Source organism: Emys orbicularis, chromosome 13 (genome assembly GCF_028017835.1).
Source record: "Emys orbicularis isolate rEmyOrb1 chromosome 13, rEmyOrb1.hap1, whole genome shotgun sequence".
NCBI classification, from domain to species: domain Eukaryota; kingdom Metazoa; phylum Chordata; order Testudines; family Emydidae; genus Emys; species Emys orbicularis.
The window spans coordinates 21,006,844-21,027,877 of record NC_088695.1 but is presented as its reverse complement, the minus strand read 5'-3'; the positions used below and the strand labels follow the sequence as shown (position 1 = coordinate 21,027,877).

General features: G+C 46.3%; 1 protein-coding gene and 1 pseudogene across 1 annotated transcript in view; both read right to left on the bottom strand.

Moving 5' to 3' along the window:
* Positions 1–21,034, bottom strand: part of LOC135887695 (class I histocompatibility antigen, F10 alpha chain-like) — a 201,739-nt gene that overhangs the window by 59,183 nt on the left and 121,522 nt on the right. The window lies entirely within an intron of this gene.
* Positions 70–21,034, bottom strand: part of LOC135887694 (butyrophilin subfamily 1 member A1-like) — a 38,662-nt pseudogene continuing 17,697 nt past the window's right edge.

Genomic DNA, 21,034 nt, shown 5'->3' with positions numbered 1-21,034 from the left:
AGAGCTGTGGCTCCAATGGAACAAGTTACACCCCCCCACACCCACCCACCCATCTGATCTCCAAAGGTCTCAGGTGGTTAGTGTGAGGTGCGAACAGACCCAGAAAAAGGGGAATATTTTCTCCCCATTGAAAGAAGCTGTGAGATTGGTGATCAGATCACCATTATCTGGGTTGAAAAATGCCACTTGCCCCTTTTTATAGTGTACATAGATCCGTACCTTCTTGGGTGTCTGATGCAGTGGCAGGGGGTCCTGAGGGGTGGTGAGATCTGCGTAGTGACCCCTGGACTGTTCTATCCCCCAGATCCCCTCCTCGGGGGTAAATTTGATTTGTTCCTTCCTCCTCACAGACTCTGGCAACCCCTATGGCCCAGATTCTCCCCATCCTCTCCACTTCCCAGTAAATTTTCCCTGAAGTGAATCCCTCAGAACCCAGCACACAGAAAACTTAGTCAAATCTCTCGGGATTGTCAGGCAGATCTAGGGTTACCATATTTCAATAGTGCAAAAAGAGGACACTCCACGGGACCCCGCCCCAACTCCACCCTTCCCCGCCCCCGGCCCCGCCCCAACTCCTCCCCTTCCCCACCCCAACTCCGCCCCCTCCCGAGCACCCCACATTCCCCCTCCTCCCTCCTGCCCCCCGGCTGCTACGCTGGGGAAGTTGCTTCGGTCCCTGCCGCAGTGGAGAGCGGCAGGAGCCGGGAAAGTTGGAGCCCAGGGAGGAGGCGGTCCCCTTACCATGCCTCCCTATTTTCCCGGACATGTTCGGCTTTTTGGAAATTCCTCCTGGACGGGGATTTGAGGACCAAAAAGCCGGACATGTCTGGGAAAATCCGGACGTATGGTAACCCTACCTCTGACACTCACCTCTCCCTCCACTGGAGGGACTCCCCTGTCCATACCTGTCCCGGGGCCTTCCTTTAAAGGGGCATCCCCATATCAGCGGGGTCTACTTGGAAAAGATAATATTTACTCCCTTGTGTGGCTGAGATGGGCTGTGACAATCCAACCCATCATGAGTACTGTGAGAAATGGGGCACAACACTAACCAAGACAGTGTCATTTCAGGGACTGTATGGGCCTCAAAGTTCAAACAAACAAGCTATATAAAGTCCTTTTCTTTACTGGGAAGCCAAATGGAAGTTTTTCTAGAAGGGTATTTTTAGAAATCTCAGTATAATGACAAATTTCAAGCTCAGTTAAATAACTTTTTTGTGAAATGATGCAGAGCACAATTAGTACAGAGACATGAATAGTGAGAGATCCAAGCTGGTTTGCCTGATATTGTGTAAAAATGTGTGTAACTTTGATATAGAAGGCCTTGCCAAACTAATTATTGAAGCATATGCAACCATCATCGTAGACAGTGACTTGTTTATACTGCTCTATATACTATACCAGTGTTTCTCAATCTGGAAGTCGTGATTTATTTGATAATTTATATGGTAAAAATGAGAAAATAAGCAATTTTTCAGTAATACTGTACTGTGATAATTGTATTTTTATGTCTGATTTTGTAAGCAAATCGTTTTTAAGTGAGGGGTACTCAAGACAAATCAGCCTCCTGAAGGAGGTACAGTAGTCTGGAAACATTGACCTGGATCAAGAATGTCTTTGTTTTACTTTCTATTTCTATAGTAAGGCTATTGGGATCTCAGCATTAAAATACAGTCTCAGAAGGATTTTTTGAATCATGTTTTTAGAAATTTCATAAATGGACCACTGCACTTCCCCCAAATTCATGAGTCTGATGTTTCATTTTTTAAGACCAAAGGTCCCTGCATCTTCCAAGTATTAGAGTGAGTTGTTTTCCAGAAACCCAAAGGTGGAAGTTCATTAGCAATCTATTTGTGTGTAATACATTTTATAGTAACAAATAAAAAGGAAGTCACAACTGGTCTAGTCAAATTTGCTTCCTGTCCTCTAGTCAGGGACATATCTCCCTGCTGTCAACAGTTCTCTCTGGAAACAGCAAAAGAAAGATCCCAGATCAATCTATGAAACTGAAAAGGGTATTCCCAGAAACACTGAGAAAATGAATGCCAAGGGCTTTTGTTACACTTTACCAGGGAGATCAGGAGTGAATGCACCAAACCGAAAACTCACTGCTGCGGAAATAAACACTCAGGGCTAGACTCTGCTTGGAGACAGCAGAATCTGCTACCATTTGCTGCTCTGAGGTGTACAGTGCCTCACAGAGCTGGGGAAAGGAGGCAAGACCGTGGCTGGCAGTGCAGGAGAGAGTAAGGTGCATCGCTGGCCTCCCCTCTGCACTGCTATGGTGCCGAGCACCCCCCACACCGGGCCCCCAGGCGGGGGGTGAGGTGACACCCCCACGTGCCCCAGGCTGGGCCAAGCCGCGGTGGGGTCCCTGTCCCTTTAAGAGCAGGGCTGGGCTGAGCCGAGCCGGCGGGGGGTGGCTCAGCTCCCGGCTGCAGGCTGATGCCGGAGCCTGGGCTGAGAGCCAGGCTCGTCTCCTGCACCAGCTCCGGGCGAGGCTTTGCTGCGGCTCCCCCAGTCCTGGCCACCGCCCGGTGGGGGGGGGGTTGCTTGAAGCAGGGCAGGACCCGGTGGGGCCGAGGGCTGAACAGACCCGGCAGGGCGGTGCAGGGGCTGCTGGAGGGAAGCTGGGGAAGGGGGGCATAAGCCGCAGCAGGACCCCAGCCCCCCGGGGGAGGGGATCTGGGGCCAGCCCAGGGAGGCAGGAGCAGCCCCGGGGGTGCTGGGCGCGTGCAGGGCAGAGCCCCGGGAGAGCCCCAGCCCCGCGGCGGGCAGTGCTGCAGAGGAGGAGCCCATGCCCCCCCCGTGGGCGAGGGGAGCCCCAGGCAGGGGGAGCCGGGCCGCCCGCACCCACCTCTCGCGGCCGCTCCATGCTGCTCCCAGTACCGCTTTCCGCGGCGCGGCTGCCCTGTCAGCCGCTTTTGGATCTTTAAATAGCCGTCCAGGGGAAATCCCGGACATTTTTAGCTTTTTACAAATTACCCCCGGACGGCTATTTAAAGACCCAAAAGCCAGACATGTCGGGGAAACCCGGACGTATGGTAACCCTAGGCAGACCCTGATGTTTGGATTCCCATGTCACAGTCTGCTGGTCCTCAGACAGCTTGAGCCAGGATGAGCTGTGCATGGATCCAGAGTCATCTTCACTTCTGAGAGAGAGAATCAAAGCATCAGAGGCAGAGCTCAGCTCTGGGGGAGGACTTAGCAGCCCTGCTCTGGCCAGGACAGCCCCTAATTTTCTGTCTTGCTGCCAGGAGCGGACACTGCTAGGGCTGGGTAAGGATTAATTGCAGCTCCCTCCGCCCAGGTACCTGGAGCTGCTGCTGTGCTGTTTGCAGGTCTGGGATGGGCGGGTCTAGGCCCACCCAGGACTAAGGCCCATCCACTCAACTAACCGAGAGGAACCACTAAGTCCAGGCCACAGTTGAGTACCTGGGACAACAAAGGAGAAACCAGGAGCAGGAGTGAGGCAAAAAATGAGGGATCCGGAGGGGGACACCGAGCAGAGAACCCCTGCCAGCACCCCCCCCCCCACCTCACAGGCATCTCAGGAGTCAGTGGCCAGTGGCGTGATCAGACAAGGGAGTGTAAATAGGCCTTACAGTCACAGAGCACCATCCCTGTCCAGCTTCCACCTCCTGACGTGATGGATGCTGTCTTGGCCAGCGCCAGGACAAGGCTGATGAAGAGGTCCTGTGCAGAGGTAAAGGCATCCCTGCCTGGCTTGGGGGGAAGAATGGGGCTTCTCTGGCACTGAAACCCCATTCAAAAAAAGTGCTTGAATGTCACTCTGGAGTGTTCTGGCACCATTCCAGAGCTACCTTCTGCTGCCATTTCTTGTATTGACCAGGTGCACATTATTTGTAAATATGCAAATTAGCACAAGAAATAATTTGTATAAATTTCACACATGAAGCTTCACAAAACATTGCAGCTATGGTTGTGCCTTCTTCATGGGCATACACACACAGATTTGCATCAGAATAACTAACGGTGTGATATAGAACTGACTGAGTTATTTTGGTTCCAGTTACCATGTAGGCAAACTCCAAAATCTACTAGGCCCAGAGAATGAAGTTAAGATCCCAGGGGTTTTCAAAATGCTTAAGTGATTTAGTCAAAACACTTAGTAACTCAGGGCTCAGTTCTGCTTGGGGGCAGAAAATGATGCATGGGGGGGGGGGGGGCTCATTTAATATAATTTAGAATCCAATGAGGTTGTGGAGGGAACAACACAGCACTGCCTTATCTATGTCTCCTAGCAGACATATCCATTCTCCAAGGTAATGGGCGCTGAGTACCTATTTGCATACTGTGTGTAAGGGCTTAGTACCACTGCAATAGAAGCATCCAGTGTGTATGTGTGTCCCCTTACATGCCTCCTTTTGGGTGTTGCAGACCCTTATGAACAGGTAGTGGGTGCAGATGCTGGCACATCCTTCCCAGCACAGTGCAACTTTAACTGCACTGTGCAGCTGTTGTCAGCACATCTGATGTGAATGTATGCACATCCCGGCAGATGTGCATCTCCCCTCCATAAGGTTTGCAGCTCTCTGTACAGCTCCTCTCATGAAAACAATCTGTTTTTTATGCAAAGGCCTGTCAGTGTGGACTATCTACATGGAATCCCAGTGAAGTTAACAGGACTCTGCACATGTATAAAGGTCAGCACATGTGATTCAGGTCCCAAAGCAGGAAAAGAACAGATATTAGGGTAGTGACGAAGTCTAGTATCCGAGTACACCCAAAACCTGTGATCATTTTGATCTGTGTGTTCACCTGTCTATTAGACCCTGAACTCTCACCAGCCCAGCAGCTCATGGCACAGAGACCCCTAAATCAGCCCTCAGATGCTGGAGTTTAGACAAGAAGTCTACAACTGAAGGGCTCCAAATCCCATCATCACCATTCCCCAGGTCCTGCTACTCCTCACCTTACCATGTAATTTTGAAAATATGATAATCTGATAAAAAGAGAGGATGACATTGCCTGAAACTTGTCAATATCCACCAGAATTCAGCTCCCCATCCATATGGAGGGGGGGAAAAAGCAGTTTTAATTTCTTCATATTTCCCTGAACGGAAACTGGCATTTAAAACACTATAGTTAGGGCCGTACCAAATTCACGGTTCATTTTGGTCAATTTCACGGTCAGAGGATTTTAAAAATAATAAATTTCATGACCTCAGCTATTTAAATCTGAAATTTCACAGTGTTGTAATTGTAGGGGTCCTGACCCAAAAAGGAGTTGTGAGCGGGTCTCAAGGTTATTGGGGGGGTGCAGTATTGGCACCCTTAATTCTGCTGGTGGCAGTGTTGTCTTCAGAGCTGGGCAGCTGGAGAGCAGTGGCTGCTGACCGGGAGCCCAGCTCTGAAGGCAGAGTCGCCGCCAGCAGCAGCGCAGAGGTAAGGATGGCATGGTATGGTATTGCCACCCTTACTTCTGTGCTGCTGTCTGCAGAGCTGGGCCCTCAGTTAGCAGCTGCCACTCTCCAGCCTCCCAACTCTGAAGGCAGAAGTGCAGAAGTAAGGGTGACAATACCGCGATCCCCCTAAAATAACCTTGCGACCCCCTGCAACTCCCTTTTTGGTCAGGACCCCCAATTTGAGAAACACCTCCTGTTTAGTATAGGGTAAAAGCACACAAAAGACCAGATTTCACAGGGGAAGACTAGATTTCATGGTCTGTGACATGTTTTTCATGGCCATGAATTTGGTAGTTATAGAAATCTTGCCACTAGGAAGAGAATATTCAGCAACTTAATGATTAGATAATGTCAATACAGGGTCAATATTAGGCATAAAACAAGGACTAACCTGAAAATACATGGCCAAATTCAGTGGAGAATTGGGCCCATAATGCCTAGGGAAAAATATCCTCTCGCTACTCACCACTTTACCAAAGGGGCACATCCCTAGTCTATAAAAAACCTAGGGAACCATCTGTCTCTTCCCATCCCCACTGAAATTACTACCTATTTCTAATCCTTTACTTTTCACGTGAAACTCATTCATTTTAAAAGAGGGGGAAGCAGAGAACTATTGGGGTCAGGTCAGATTTTGACATTGGTAAAACATCAGCTTTATTTACCTCCATATACTTGAGTTTTTCTCCATCCTGAAAACAAGCACAAGCATAGAGATGAGAACTCCCCTGAACACAGATAGTCTGAGTATGACAACACTTCTTACAGAGTTTATACTAAAGATAAAAGGAACTTACTAAGCTCAGCCTCGAGCGTTCCTAAAAAGCAAATAAAAAGAAATTAATATCTAATAAATTACAAAAGAGCTCTTGTTCAAGTAAGTCCATATTTTGATAATGGTTTTGCTCATAAAGAATTCCTTCACTTAGATACTGAAACTGAAAACTTAGTTAACTTTAAGTTAAGGTTAATATTATCCAAACAAACTGTATAGTCGAGTATAGTGATAGATAGATAGATAGATAGATAGAACTCTTCCAATAGCTGTTTCACTGGAGGAATAGAGATGAGAACTCTACTGAACACAGACAGTCTGAGTATGACAACTTTTCTTGAAGTTTATACTAAAGATGAAAGGAACTTACCAAGCTTAACCTGGAGGTTTTCTAAAAGACAAATAAAAACAAATTAATATATAACAAATTTACAAAAGAGCTCTTGTTCAGTGAATACACATTTACCTAGCTACTGAAACTGAAAACTTAGTTAACTTTAAGTTAAGGTTAATATTTTCAAAACAAACTATAGAAGTATATCTCTATATCTATATAGATATATATTACAGGAAGATGTGTAGAACTCGTCGAATAGCTATTCCATGGGAGGAATAGCAGCTTACACCTGCTGTCCTCTAATGTAGGTAGTCCTTTAGCTCAAATGGTAGCAGGAGATACTACAGCATTAAAGGGTTGGGATGCAAAATTTAATGATGTGGGGTGAAGACATCTTAATTACAGATTTTTTAAAAACTAAAAACCTATGAAATTATATTAACAAACTATATTGAAATGTTATTTAGGTTGCCAGGTCAAGCACTCAAAATTAGAAAATGCCAGAATTAAGTTTCCTTGTACAACTTTAATTCAGGTCCCTTTTGCATATGCATACAGTCTTTAATTATATGATCACATAGTAGTTTTTTCACAGGACCTCTGTCTCATTCCATACACAGGCCTATTCAGTCCCCATGTAAACCAAAAGGGCTTCCAGGACCAGAAAAAAGCACATGGATCAATTCATTCCGGGGAACAATAACCGAAAAAACAGAAATGGAAGTGCGGGTCATAGATTTACAATCAGGGTTCCAGAGGGAAGACACAGAGCAGAGAACATTGGAAAGTGCACATTGGTCCACAAAACAGTCCAGGGAGCTAGTTGATACCATGCAGAGGAACTCTGCCTGCAGATGTGAATGGACAAGTGCACAAAATTGAGCCCCACAGTCTTGGTCGCAGGGAACTCCTCCATCCAACCCCTCCTCCCTGATTGATATATGGCCAACAGAAGGTTGAGAAGGAGGTCCTACAACTTCATGGGGCCATGGATAGGAAATGCATAAATAAAAAGGTGCAGGGAAAAGTGCAACCAGAACCTCAACAAGAGGTTCTGGAGGAGGCAGAAAAGGGACTGCAACCTGATGCACTGTAGGTATTCATGTGCCAAGGCCTCCATCTCACCACAATAAAAAAAAAACAGGGGAGTCTGAAAACCGCATCAGCAATACGTCCATGAACTGGGGTTCAGCAAGGAGACCTATGCACTCGGTGACTGCAATGGACCTGGCTGCAGAGATCAACTTCCAGGTCCTGAGGAGGTCCTTGTGAAAGACCATCAGCCTTGAGAGATCTTGAGGGAGACCTCTTGGATGGAGATAAAACAGCTGCCAGTCATATCAGAGTCCTTGGAGGTGGCTGAGGAAGGTGTGCTCCATGTCAGACCATGTTCAGTATAAAAGAGACTCTACAGGACCTCAAGATGGAAAGTGTGGACCTGGTTGAGAACGCATGCCATGCCCTGTCCTCCCTCTTCCAGAGGGAGGCTCAGGATACCTGCAGTGACCTAGTGCTTCCCCAGCCAGAAGAACTCCAGGACTTTCCTCTGGAGGTTGGCCAGAGTATCCAGGGGTGGGTTCAGGCTGATGAACTGGTGTCCAAATAACTGGAGGATAGCTAATGTGACGCCAATTTTTGAAAAGGGGTCAAGAGGTGACCCCAGCAATTACAGGCTGGTAAGTCTGACTTCAGTACAGGGCAAACTGTTTGAAACTATAGTAAAGAACAAAATTGTCAGACACATAGATGAACATAATTTGTTGGGGAAGAGTCAACATGGTTTTTGTAAAGGGAAATCATGCCTCACCAATCTACTAGAAATCTTTGATGGGGTCAACAAGCATGTGGACAAGGGGGATTCAGTGGATAAGTGTATTTAGATTTTCAGAAAGCCTTTGACAAGGTCCCTCACCAAAGGCTCTTAAGCAAAGTAAGTAGTCATGGGATAAGAGGGAAGGTCTTCTCATGGATCGGTAACTAGTTAAAAGATAGGAAACAAAGGGTAGGAATACATGGTCAGTTTTCAGAATGGAGAGAGGTAAATAGTGCTGTCCCCCAGGGGTCTGTACTGGGACCAGTACTATTTAACATATTCATAAATTATCTGCAAAAAGGGGTAAACAGTGGGTTATCTGTAGCACAAGAACAGGAGGCAAAAGCATATTGTAGACGGTACTGCAGACTTGAAGTATCCTTTCTTTCACATATAGTGCCACTCCCCCACCAGCATGACCTGTTCTGTCCTTCCGATATATTTTGTACCCTGGTATTACTGTGTCCCATTGATTATCCTCATTTCACCAAGTTTCTGTGATGCCTATTATATCAATATATTCATTTAATATGAGGCACTCTAGTTCACCCATCTTATTATTTAGACTTCTAGCATTGGTATATAAGAACTTTAAAAACTTGTCACTTTTTAGCTGTCTCCCATTACATGATGTAATTGAATGGGACTTTTTTCATTTGACTGTTTCTCATCAGATCCTACCTGTATTTTCAAAAAGAACAGGAGTACTTGTGGCACCTTAGAGACTAACAAATTTATTAGAGCATAAGCTTTCGTGGGCTACAGCCCACTTCTTCGGATGCATACCTGTATTTTATCATCCTCCATCCTCTCCTCCTTACTAGGACATAGAGAATCTCCATTAGAAGATCCTCTCCTAAGGGATGTCGCTGTCCAATCGACGTGCTCCTCCGCACCAGTCGGCTTTCCCCCAGCCCTTAGTTTAAAACTGCTCAACAATCTGGTTCCATTTTGGTTTAGATAAGTTCACGGAGGACAGGTCCATCAATGTCTATTAGCCAAGATGGTCAGGCACACAACCCCATGCGCTGGGTGTCCCTTAATCTCTGACTGCTAGAAGCTGGGACTGGACGACAGGGGCTGTATCACTCAATAAATTGCCCTGTTCTCTTCACTCCCTCTGAAGCATCTGGAACTAGCTACAGTTGAAAGACAGGATACTGGGCTAGATGGATCATTGGTCTGACCCAGTATAGGCTGTTCTTATGTTCTTATTAGGAGCATCAAAATATTTTGGTTCAACAATATAGACACATTTTGTTTCATAGTGTTAAAATGTTTGATTTCAACTTTATTGTGTTCAGGTATTTCATTTATACCTGTATATTATATTAAAACATTAAATATGGAGCATAGACATAATACTATACATATTATATAAATACAATGTAATTTAAAAATAATATTTTAATATAATATAAAAATCAAAACAAAACTAATCAAAACAATGATGTCAAAATAAAACATTTTGATGTTGTTTAAATGTCAAGTTTCATCCCTTTCCTATTGAACATTTCATCAAAACATTTAAATGAAATGGAATCTTTCATTTGCAAATGTTTTTGCAAATTTTTTGACCAGCCCTAATTGTTGCAGGACTGTGTGTCCATAATCTCTTTCATTGTCCTAAACTCAAGGTTTAACTCAGGAAATAGCTATGTCCAGGAATCACTGGGCTACTGTCTGTCGACAGACTCCAGGAGGAAAGGGTTTGGCCCAGACCATTCATGGTGCCTTTGCTGACAGAGTCAGAGAGGAGTATGACTTGGCCTCAACCGTGGAGAAGGGCATCACTAAGCTAGCCCAGCCCCTCTCCTCCCAATGAGGTTGGCAGCCTTCCTGGGTGTGTTTAGAAAATCCTCCACCTCATCTTCCAAGCCAGGTTGGGCCTCAAACACCCAAGAGACCCCCCTCAGTGGTCTTCAAATTTCCATTCAGGACAGATCTGTGAACTGCCGAAGGAGACCTTCTCTCCACTGGTGAGTCCTTTCTTGCTTGGCCAATTGCACCTCTGGCTGCCAGCCCATGAACTGCTCCTGCTGCTGACAGAGCTGGGCTTGCAGCAGCTGCAGCCGGGCAGTGAGGTCTGCTGCTATAGCTTCTAGGCAGGATCATGAGGTTGTTGCATCAGTAGAAGGGATCTCCAATGATCTCTCATCCCATTAACCACATCATCCAGAGAGAAAGAGACAAACTCTCATCTCCCCCCCTCCTTTGGAGACATTTACATACAATTGCTAACACATTGCCACTGGCCCGAAACATTTACCTCTCTCGCTCTCCATTTCTGATTTAAAGAAAGAAAAGGGCAAAAGATGCGATCTCATGCTGCCAGGTACCTGGGGATAATTAATGTAACTGCGCTGTGATTATTAAAGAGATTGACTGACAGTGTGACACAGACAGACCTCTCTATGGAGGTCAGAATACAATCAGTCAGAAGCTAGAATATCTTAATGTAGAGGTATTTGTTGCTTTATTTTATGTTTTTGTAAGTAGATGAATTTTGATGTGTTCTTTGAAAATTATTATGAGACCATCAGCTTATGAGCTTGTTTTACTCCAATTTGTCAAAAAATGCAAATATGCCCTTCCTTGTATCTTGCATACCATTCTGTAGGGCACATTTCAAAGAACATTACAACAAACACAAAACTTCCCCAAACTCTTTGTAAGCCTGAACTCCAGCCTGAGAAGGTGTGCCACCAGCCTTTCCCCCCAAAAAAAGCCTAAAAAGAAAGTATTTTTAAACTCTCAAACTTTTAAAATTGTGGAAATTAAAACTTATGGTTCCACTTATAAAAATATTAAAAAAGAAAACTACTGAAAGCCAAACTTAAGTCACCCAAACAAATTGAACTCTAGCAAGAAGTCAATATAGGAGTAAAGTTTGTGACTAGAGAACTGAAATCTTGGCATTGGTTCTACAACATACTTGTCTCTGATACTAAATGTGATCCTTCAACATGCCCGTGATCTCATTCTGTGTTAGTGCCAGAATGTTATGATCTCAGCCTTTGAATGTATATAGAAATGCTCAAGCTTAACTGGAAACAAATGGTTTTGTTTTGGAATGTCCTTGTTTTGTGTAAGTGTAGGGGATGTGGATGTGCATGGAGTTGGCAAGGGTCAATGTTGGTGAGGCGCTGGGAAATGATTGTGGGGGTCATGGCAATGTGGAGAGGCAAATAAGAGTCATGGGCCAGGATGCGATTCATGAGCAAGAGTGTAGAGGCAGAGGCAGGCAGCTGGTGGTGACCATCTGAAAATTGAAGGGCAGAGGGAGATGTGGGTGAGGGAGACAGAGGGAGTTGGGGGATGTGTAGTGTCAGGTCAGGAGGGTTCATGGATCAGGGAAGTTCCATCCCCTGATGGAACAAGGAACAAGGTTTATAACAGGGAGAGGGTTATGACACTTACCAAGGTCAGCAACAAGTTTCCCTAAAAACGAGAACAGAACTTGAGGCTGTGGTTAAAACAAACCATAAAATAATGTTCTAGTGACAAAATTTACCACAACACAAGCTTAGGATGTCAGAAAGGCTGGAAATTCACAGTTCTGCTTCTGAGACTGACCTTTTCCCAGCCACTGCCCCAGCCACCATCTACATAAAGGTTATGTTATAAACTTAGGAGGAAGTGAAAAACACCTTCACCTCATTGACATCCCAGTGAGTGACAGAGTGAAGGGTCACTATAACGTACACTTGCCTACACCCTATGCCTGTCCATGTGGGGCAAACTCCTGCCATCCTTGGCGCTCTCTGGGGTGCATTGCAGAGACTTGCCGGGTAGAAGGGGGATGGGCAGCGCTCTGCTTTGCATGTAATAACCACCAAGATGAGCATTCGTTCATCAGATCCCCTAACAGCTGCCTGGGAGGCACCAGCAACTTGTTCCAAAGCTCGAGATGCTCCTTCCCACCCCCCAATGCAGTTCCCATAGAAGAGCCTTACCTCTCTCTGCAACATGCGCCGCTATGAGAGAAGAGGAAAGACTTGTTAGAAAGCGGGAGAGTCCAGTACAAATGCTGCACGTTCTACAGAGCACTGGTTGGCTGGCAATGAACTATATCAACAGACTTCCACTAGAACCGTTCCCATCGACCCCCTTGTATTGTGTATCACAGGGGCCTGCACTTGCCTGTCGTAGCGATTCTCCCGCCTGTGGTTAAAGTTCTCCTGTTCAATTGGAACCTAAACCCTGGAACATATTTGTGCAGCCTCCTCAACTGACTTGGGGAATAAAGATCAGCTTGGCTGGATTGGACTGGAACTGAGCTAGGCCCAACAGCATGAAAACAACCAAATCTCCTCAGCTACCCAGACTTCGGTCACAGCCCATTTCAATACTCCTGTGGAGAACAGCCTCCTGTGCCTGACTGGGAGCCAGGCCCTGAGAATGGCTATCCACACTGAACTTGGTAGTACAGAACAATACAGAATTGCTGGAAAGGAGATCGTGACAGACAGTGACTGGCATGTTGTCTGGCAGGTCAGGAAGGGACCGTCTCAGCCCCATAGGATTGGGCACCATTGCTTCACCCCTGTGCAGGATAAAAGATTCTTTGAAAAACCGGGCTACAGGAGAGGAAATGGGACTGACACTACCAGAGCTAGCAGGCAATTTGTGAGACTCAGACACTGCAGTGATGAGCATCACTGGAAAGCCCATGAGGAAATGAATAGCTCCATCTTCAGAGCAGGGTTTGGGTGGTGACAGTCAATAATGCCAGGCTGCAGGAAGGGAAATAATAATTGCCGGTGTTATTTTTAAAGTGGTCTCTAGCTAATCATTGGTTCTCTGCCTTAGATCTTGATGAGCTAAGGAAGGGGGTGGCCAGCTTCGTAGACAGAGCCCTGAGAGGCAGGGGTTAGAACCCTAGCCTGGGACGCGCACCATGGCTCAATTCCTGGCTCTACCACAGACTGTCTGTGTGAGTTAGGGCAAGTCACCAAAGGCTTGTCTCCACGTAAAAGTTGGGCTGCTTTAACCCTGCTGCTGTACAATACCTGGCTGTGCTCTCTGCTAAGGGTTGTGAAGTGCACAAAACCAATCAGTGGCATATTTGAGCCCAGAACTCTCATTTCCAAGCCCAGTGCAGCGCTCTTAGGCTAAGGGCATTTTGATGGCTGAGCATCTCTCTTGCTGCGCTGCGCAGGTGTTCTGTTAGCACTCCGTATTTCCAAAGGGAAGGGCTCATCATTTCATATTGTAAATCATGGGCATTGGTTTTGGCAATTGGTTTCATCCTTTAGACATTAGCTATGGAAATCCAGTGATATGTTTCATGTGGCTCCTAGACCCTTCATTTATTTCCCAAGATATGGGCAAAAAAGTAATGGAAGACTTCAGATTTCCCTCACAAACTCCACCCCAGGGCCTGTCCTGAACTCCCAGTTTAGGGTAATCTGACTTTTCTTGAGAAATTTAGAGAGGAAGCAAAATATGGCTTCAAATAAAAATGTAGCTGCATCTTTAACTATGGAGAAACCACCTCCACTCTCAACTAATTTATAGTTTAAAGGAAATCTCTGAGTACACTGTAGTGTCCCCTTATAACTTTACCTTTTGCCTTGTGTTGCTTCTGGAAGAAGTAGCTTGCTGTGAAAGTGAGCAAACCCACAACAACCAGGAATATGTACATAGCCACCTTAAAGGGGTAGCCCCTCAGGAAGAATGGATCTGTAAGACAAAGCCTCATTAACTTGGAAACATTGATAGAACAGATGTGTCACTAGTAGGACTTTTGTGGTGATCATGGCATTGTGCCACTGGTTGGAAGTAGAGGTGGTCAGGAATTTTTCAACTAAATTGTTTTGGTTTTTTTGTCAGAAAATGACATCATCATAACCAAATATTTTTTACAGGAAAGGATTCTTGGATCCAGGATGGGATTTCTGGTCAAAACCAGAGAAGGAGTGAAACCCCTGAATATCCACTAGCCCAGTGGCTAGGACACTCACAGAGGATATCCAGGGTCAAATTCCTGCTCTCCCTGATTTGGAGCAGGGATTTGACCCCCAATCCCAGGTGAGAACCTGACCAGCAGACTATTGCGAGGTGGGGGTCTCTCTCTTCTCTCTCTTGTTTTTAATTAAAACTTTTGAAAAGTGTCAGTTATGTCCCCATGGGGAAAAGGAATTTTTTTGAAGATTTGAAAATCTTCATTGGACAGGGAACCATTTCCCTCCCAGCTCGAGTTTGAGAGCCCATTCTGGCTGCACAAAGGGGCCTTTTCTATACTACAGAAACTTTGCAAGAGTCCCTCTCCATTGCGTATTCCAATTCAACTCCAGGCATGTTAATGGTGTTAACAATAATAAGACACACTTAAACACCCCTCCCCTGAAAATTAGCCATGTTTCATTATACTCCATCTGCAGCTTGGAAGGCCGGTTCGTGAAGTCTAACCTCCCCTAAATTCACCACACGCGGTGTTTAACGAATAGCCTCTGAGCAGCTCTATGCACATGCACGTTGTAAATCCAATATTTAAATTAGCCCTAAACATACCCCATTTTTGGTGAATGGCTGAACTGTGTGGCTTTGATGAACACCAACCTGCGATGTAGACCACAGACTCTTTCCCTGGGTTGAGGTGGGAGTTCCTGACAGAGCAGAACAGATCCTGACTGGAAGTTTCTGTTACAATAATGGAAATTTGTGCTTCAAACAGGCCATTTCTCTCCACGTGGGCACCAATGATACTGCCAAGAATGACCTTGAGCGGATCACTGCAGACTACGTGGCTCTGGGAAGAAGGATAAAGGAGTTTGAGGCGCAAGTGGTGTTCTCGTCCATCCTCCCTGTGCAAGGAAAAGGCCTGGGTAGAGACCGTCGAATCGTGGAAGTCAACGAATGGCTACGCAGGTGGTGTCGGAGAGAAGGCTTTGGATTCTTCGACCATGGGATGGTGTTCCAAGGAGGAGGAGTGCTAGGCAGAGACGGGCTCCACCTAACGAAGAGAGGGAAGAGCATCTTCGCCAGCAGGCTGGCTAACCTAGTGAGGAGGGCTTTAAACTAGGTTCACCGGGGGAAGGAGACCAAAGCCCTGAGGTAAGTGGGGAAATGGGATCCTGGGAGGAAGCACAAGCAGGAGAGAGCAAGAGGGGAGGACTCTGGTCTCATACTGAGCAAGAGGGACGATCGATGAGTTATCTTAAGTGCCTATACACAAATGCAAGAAGCCTGGGAAACAAGCAGGGAGAACTGGAAGTCCTGGCACAGTCAGGGAACTATGATGCGATTGGAATAACAGAGACTTGGTGGGATAACTCACATGACTGGAGTACTGTCATGGATGGATATAAACTGTTCAGGAAGGACAGGCAGGGCAGAAAAGGTGGGGGAGTTGCGTTGTATGTAAGAGAGGAGTATGACTGCTCAGAGCTCCGGTATGAAACTGCAGAAAAACCCGAGAGTCTCTGGATAAAGTTGAGAAGTGTGAGCAACAAGGGTGATGTCGTGGTCGGAGTCTGCTATAGACCACCAGACCAGGGGGATGAGGTGGACGAGGCTTTCTTCTGGCAACTAGCAGAAGTTGCTAGATCGCAGGCCCTGGTTCTCATGGGAGACTTTAATCACCCTGATATCTGCTGGGAGAGCAATACAGCGGTGCACAGACAATCCAGGAAGTTTTTGGAAAGTGTAGGGGACAATTTCCTGGTGCAAGTGCTGGAGGAACCAACTAGGGGCAGAGCTTTTCTTGACCTGCTGCTCACAAACAGGGAAGAATTAGTAGGGGAAGCAAAAGTGGATGGGAACCTGGGAGGCAGTGACCATGAGATGGTCGAGTTCAGGATCCTGACACAAGGAAGAAAGGAGAGCAGTAGAATACGGACCCTGGACTTCAGAAAAGCAGACTGACTCCCTCAGGGAACAGATGGGCAGGATCCCCTGGGAGAATAACATGAAGGGCAAAGGGGTCCAGGAGAACTGGCTGTATTTTAAAGAATCCTTATTGCGGTTACAGGAACAAACCATCCCGATGTGTAGAAAGAATAGTAAATATGGCAGGCGACCAGCTTGGCTAAACAGTGAAATCCTTGCTGATCTTAAACGCAAAAAAGAAGCTTACAAGAAGTGGAAGATTGGACAAATGACCAGGGAGGAGTATAAAAATATTGCTCAGGCATGCAGGAGTGAAATCAGGAAGGCCAAATCACACTTGGAGTTGCAGCTAGCAAGAGATGTTAAGAGTAACAAGAAGGGTTTCTTCAGGTATGTTAGCAACAAGAAGAAAGTCAAGGAAAGTGTGGGCCCCTTACTGAATGAGGGAGGCAACCTAGTGACCGAGGATGTGGAAAAAGCTAATGTACTCAATGATTTTTTTGCCTCTGTCTTCACGAACAAGGTCAGCTCCCAGACTACTGCACTGAGCAGCACAGTATGGGGAGAAGGTGACCAGCCCGCTGTGGAGAAAGAAGTGGTTCGGGACTATTTAGAAAAACTGGACGTGCACAAGTCCATGGGGCCGGATGCGCTGCATCCGAGGGTGCTAAAGGAGTTGGCGGATGAGATTGCAGAGCCATTAGCCATTATTTTTGAAAACTCATGGTGATCGGGGGAGGTCCCGGATGACTGGAAAAAGGCTAATGTAGTGCCCATCTTTAAAAAAGGGAAGAAGGAGGATCCAGGGAACTACAGGCCAGTCAGCCTCACCTCAGTCCCTGGAAAAATCATGGAGCAGGTCCTCAAGGAATCAATTATGAAACACTTAGAGGAGAGGAAAGTGATCAGGAACAGTCAGCATGGATTCACCAAGGGCAAGTCATGCCTGACTAACCTAATTGCCTTCTATGATGAGATAACTGGCTCTGTGGATGAGGGGAAAGCAGTGGATTCCTTGACTTTAGCAAAGCTTTTGATACGGTCTCCCACAGTATTCTTGCCACCAAGTTAAAGAAGTATGGGCTGGATGAATGGACTGTAAGGTGGATAGAAAGCTGGCTAGATCGTCGGGCTCAACGGGTAGTGATCAATAGCTCCATGTCTAGTTGGCAGCCGGTTTCAAGCGGAGTGCCCCAAGGGTCAGTCCTGGGGCCGGTTTTGTTTAATATCTTTATTAATGATCTGGAGGATTGTGTGGACTGCACTCTCAGTAAGTTTGCAGATGACACTAAACTGGGAGGTGTGGTAGATACACTAGCAGGTAGGGATCGGATACAGAGGGACCTAGACAAATTAGAGGATTGGGCCAAAAAAAACCTGTTGAGGTTCAACAAGGACAAGTGCAGAGTCCTGCACTTAGGACGGAAGAATCCCATGCACTGCTACAGACTAGGGACTGAATGGCTGGGTAGCAGTTCTGCAGAAAAGGACCTAGGGGTCACAGTGGACGAGAAGCTGGATATGAGTCAACAGTGTGCTCTTGTTGCCAAGAAGGCTAACGGCATTTTGGGCTGTATAAGTAGGGGCATTGCCAGCAGATCGAGGAACATGATCGTTCCCCTTTATTCAACATTGGTGAGGCCTCATCTGGAATACTGTGTCCAGTTTTGGGCCCCACACTACAAGAAGGATGTAGAAAAATTGGTAAGAGTCCAGCAGAGGGCAACAAAAATGATGAGGGGTCTGGAGCACATGACTTATGAGGAGAGGCTGAGGGAACTGGGATTGTTTAGTCTCCAGAAGAGAAGAATGAGGGGGGATTTGATAGCTGCTTTCAACTACCTGAGGGGGGGTTCCAAAGAGGATGGAGCTTGGCTGTTCTCAGTGGTGGCAGATGACAGAACAAGGAGCAATGGTCTCAAGTTGCAGTGGGGGAGGTCTAGGTTGGATATTAGGAAACACTATTTCACTAGGAGGGTGGTGAAGCACTGGAATGCGTTACCTAGGGAGGTGGTGGAGTCTCCTTCTTTGGAGGTTTTTAAGGCCTGGCTTGACAAAGCCCTGGCTGGGATGATTTAGTTGGGGATTGGTCCTGCTTTGAGCAGGGGGTTGGACTAGATGACCTCCTGAGGTCCCTTCCAACCCTGATATTCTATGATTCTCTGATTCTAAGTTTCTGTTACAATAATGGAAATTTGTGCTTCATACAGGCCATTATCATGTTGAGTTATTTTTTCTGTCAGGGATGGTAAGTGCTGCCCACTGTGGTCTCTCCACTGCACCTGGGGCTCTGGGTACCATCCAGCAGATTCACACACCATGTGGATCCCTCCACTCTGGTAGCTGTCGATAGAGATGCGAGGAGTAGAGCCCAGACCTGGAGGAAAATGGAGTGAACCTGTATGAACCCTACACAAGCATTATGGATCTCTTCAGCCTGGAAGGTGAGCGTTTAAGCCTTTAGGAGAAGGAAAAAGTGGATCGTTGTCCCTCCTGTAGAAGGGCAAGAGCCTTTCGCTGCGTCACTGTCGGGCTCTGGCTGTGAGAAGCGTTTCATTATTCCTGAGCCCTAAAGCTGGAAGCCTATCTCAACGTGAACAGCATATTTCAGCTCCAGGATAAAATGATAAGGCGTATCATTGAACAGAGCGAGCAGCCCAACTAAACTGGCTGTGAGCTCCAGGAAATAACAATTCCAGTGGCAGGCAGTTGAAGCCAGACAAAATATGGTGCAAATTTTTCACAATGTGTGTACTTAAATCACTGGAACAAGGGACATGGTGGAGTCTCCATCTCCTGTAGTCCTTCAATCAGAATTGTAAGTCTCTTCCTTAAAAATAAATAAATTAATAAAGAATTGCTCTAGCTCACCCATAAGTTACTGGGCTGGATGCAGGAATCACTGGGAGAAATTCTCTGGCCTGTGTCATACAGAGGGTCAGATTAGATGATCATAAAAGTGCCTTCTGGCCTTAACATCTATGACTCTATGGAATGTATGAGGGGCTGAGGATTAGAAACCTTAAGTGCCAAGTTGCAGTAGCAGGTGAGCAGTTACTCCAGAGCCTTAGTAAGGAAGGGGAGGACATGTGGCCTATTGCCTCCCCCCCCCCCCCGCCCCGCCCCACGCGCTCTCTCTCTCACACTCACATTTGTGACCAGGACTCGTATGACAATTGTCTACAGAGATGACATAAATAAATTAAAATAAAATAAATTAATGGAGATATCCTATCTCCTAGAACTGGAAGGGACCTTAAAAGGTCATTGAGTCCAGCCCCCTGCCTTCGCTAGCAGGACCAAGTACTGATTTTGCCCCAGATCCCTAAGTGGCCCCCTCAAGGATTGAGCTCCTAACCCTGGGTTTAGCAGACCAGTGCTCAAACCACTGAGCTATCCCTCCCCCCATACATAAATGACAGATTGCGCCAGTGGTAAAAATAAGTGCCAGCAGGTTAAGCGTTAACAGTCTCAGACCCACGCAGGTGAAGATTTAACAGCAATCAGTGCTGTAATTCTCTACTCATGCCTCAGGCCTGTTTGTTTGAGAAGTTCAGTTATTTATTGGAACAAGTTTAAAGAATGAAGCAAGGGTGATGCAGCAGTATATTGTATTTATAGTCTCTTTAAAATTAGTTGTTTAATCACCAGAAGGCCTCCCATTATCAGGGGTCTCTCACATGAAGTAGATACAAGCAGAGGCTGTATGCTGAAAGTTTGTAGGAGCCATCTTGTCATGTTATAACGAGAGTTCAGGTTTAAACTTTATATCCCTGGTCCTGCTCTGTTTCCTGAAGTCTGTAGCACACTCATAAGGAAGATACTCTCAGTTGCCTGACAATGCTAGAAAGCAAGATACCCCTAGTGTAAATACGGTTATACTGGCAAAGCTGTGACCATTCCCCGTAAAACTTGATTTGCTCAGGGTGGGTGAAATAAGGTGGTACAAAGTCACTTTGCCGGTATAAACCACCAGCACTGTTTTGCTGCTATAGTTTATGTAGGAAGAGGGCCTGAAACATAAGCCCTTGTATCAGAGGCCTGGTGTGAGGCCTGAGGCCTGAACTAGGGTGACCAGATATCCCGATTTTATAGGGACAGTCCCGATTTGGGGGTCTTTTTCTTATATAGGCTCCTATTACACCCCACCCCCATCCCGATTTTTCACTGTCTGGTCACCCTAGCCTGAACTAAAGTAGTTTTGTTGATATAAAGCAAAGAAGCAAAGTCGGGTTTTGCCTGCTTGCAAGCAGACAGAATCTGGCAAGAATAGGGCTGATATTGCAGAAACACACATTCCTAAGTAGTGTTAGGCACAAATATATGCAAACACATTCCAGAAAGGTGGCACCAGAACACCTCGATAGCAAACACGTTCCCCAAAGAGAACAGGAACACGCTGACCCATCTTAAGGAAAAAGTCAAGATGACAGCATGATGGATAGAGATTTTTTGATTGAACCAACATGTACAAGGTAATGGGTGGCTCCTGGATACATCAATGGGTGGCACCCTAATACGTCAGAGGGTGGCACCCTGGTACATCAGGAGTAATGCGTAACTTGTTTGTATCTGTGTATAAAGATGTATCTCAGAGGGGGTGTCTTTGTCTGGCCGAGGGGAAAATGGAAAGTCGGGGCCATTCACTGAGCTGGTCCATTGTCACAGGCATACATGTGTTAGTGTACCTGTAACCATTGAGCCAGGGCATTAGTACCATGCCTCGTCAGCAATAAACCTGACCAAGTACCTTTGCTGAAAACCGAGTCTGTGAATTTATTGGGTGGTTCAATCAAAGCCTGCTGTCTCTGCTATCTGCGCGGAGCTGGAAAGCACGCTGAAAGAAC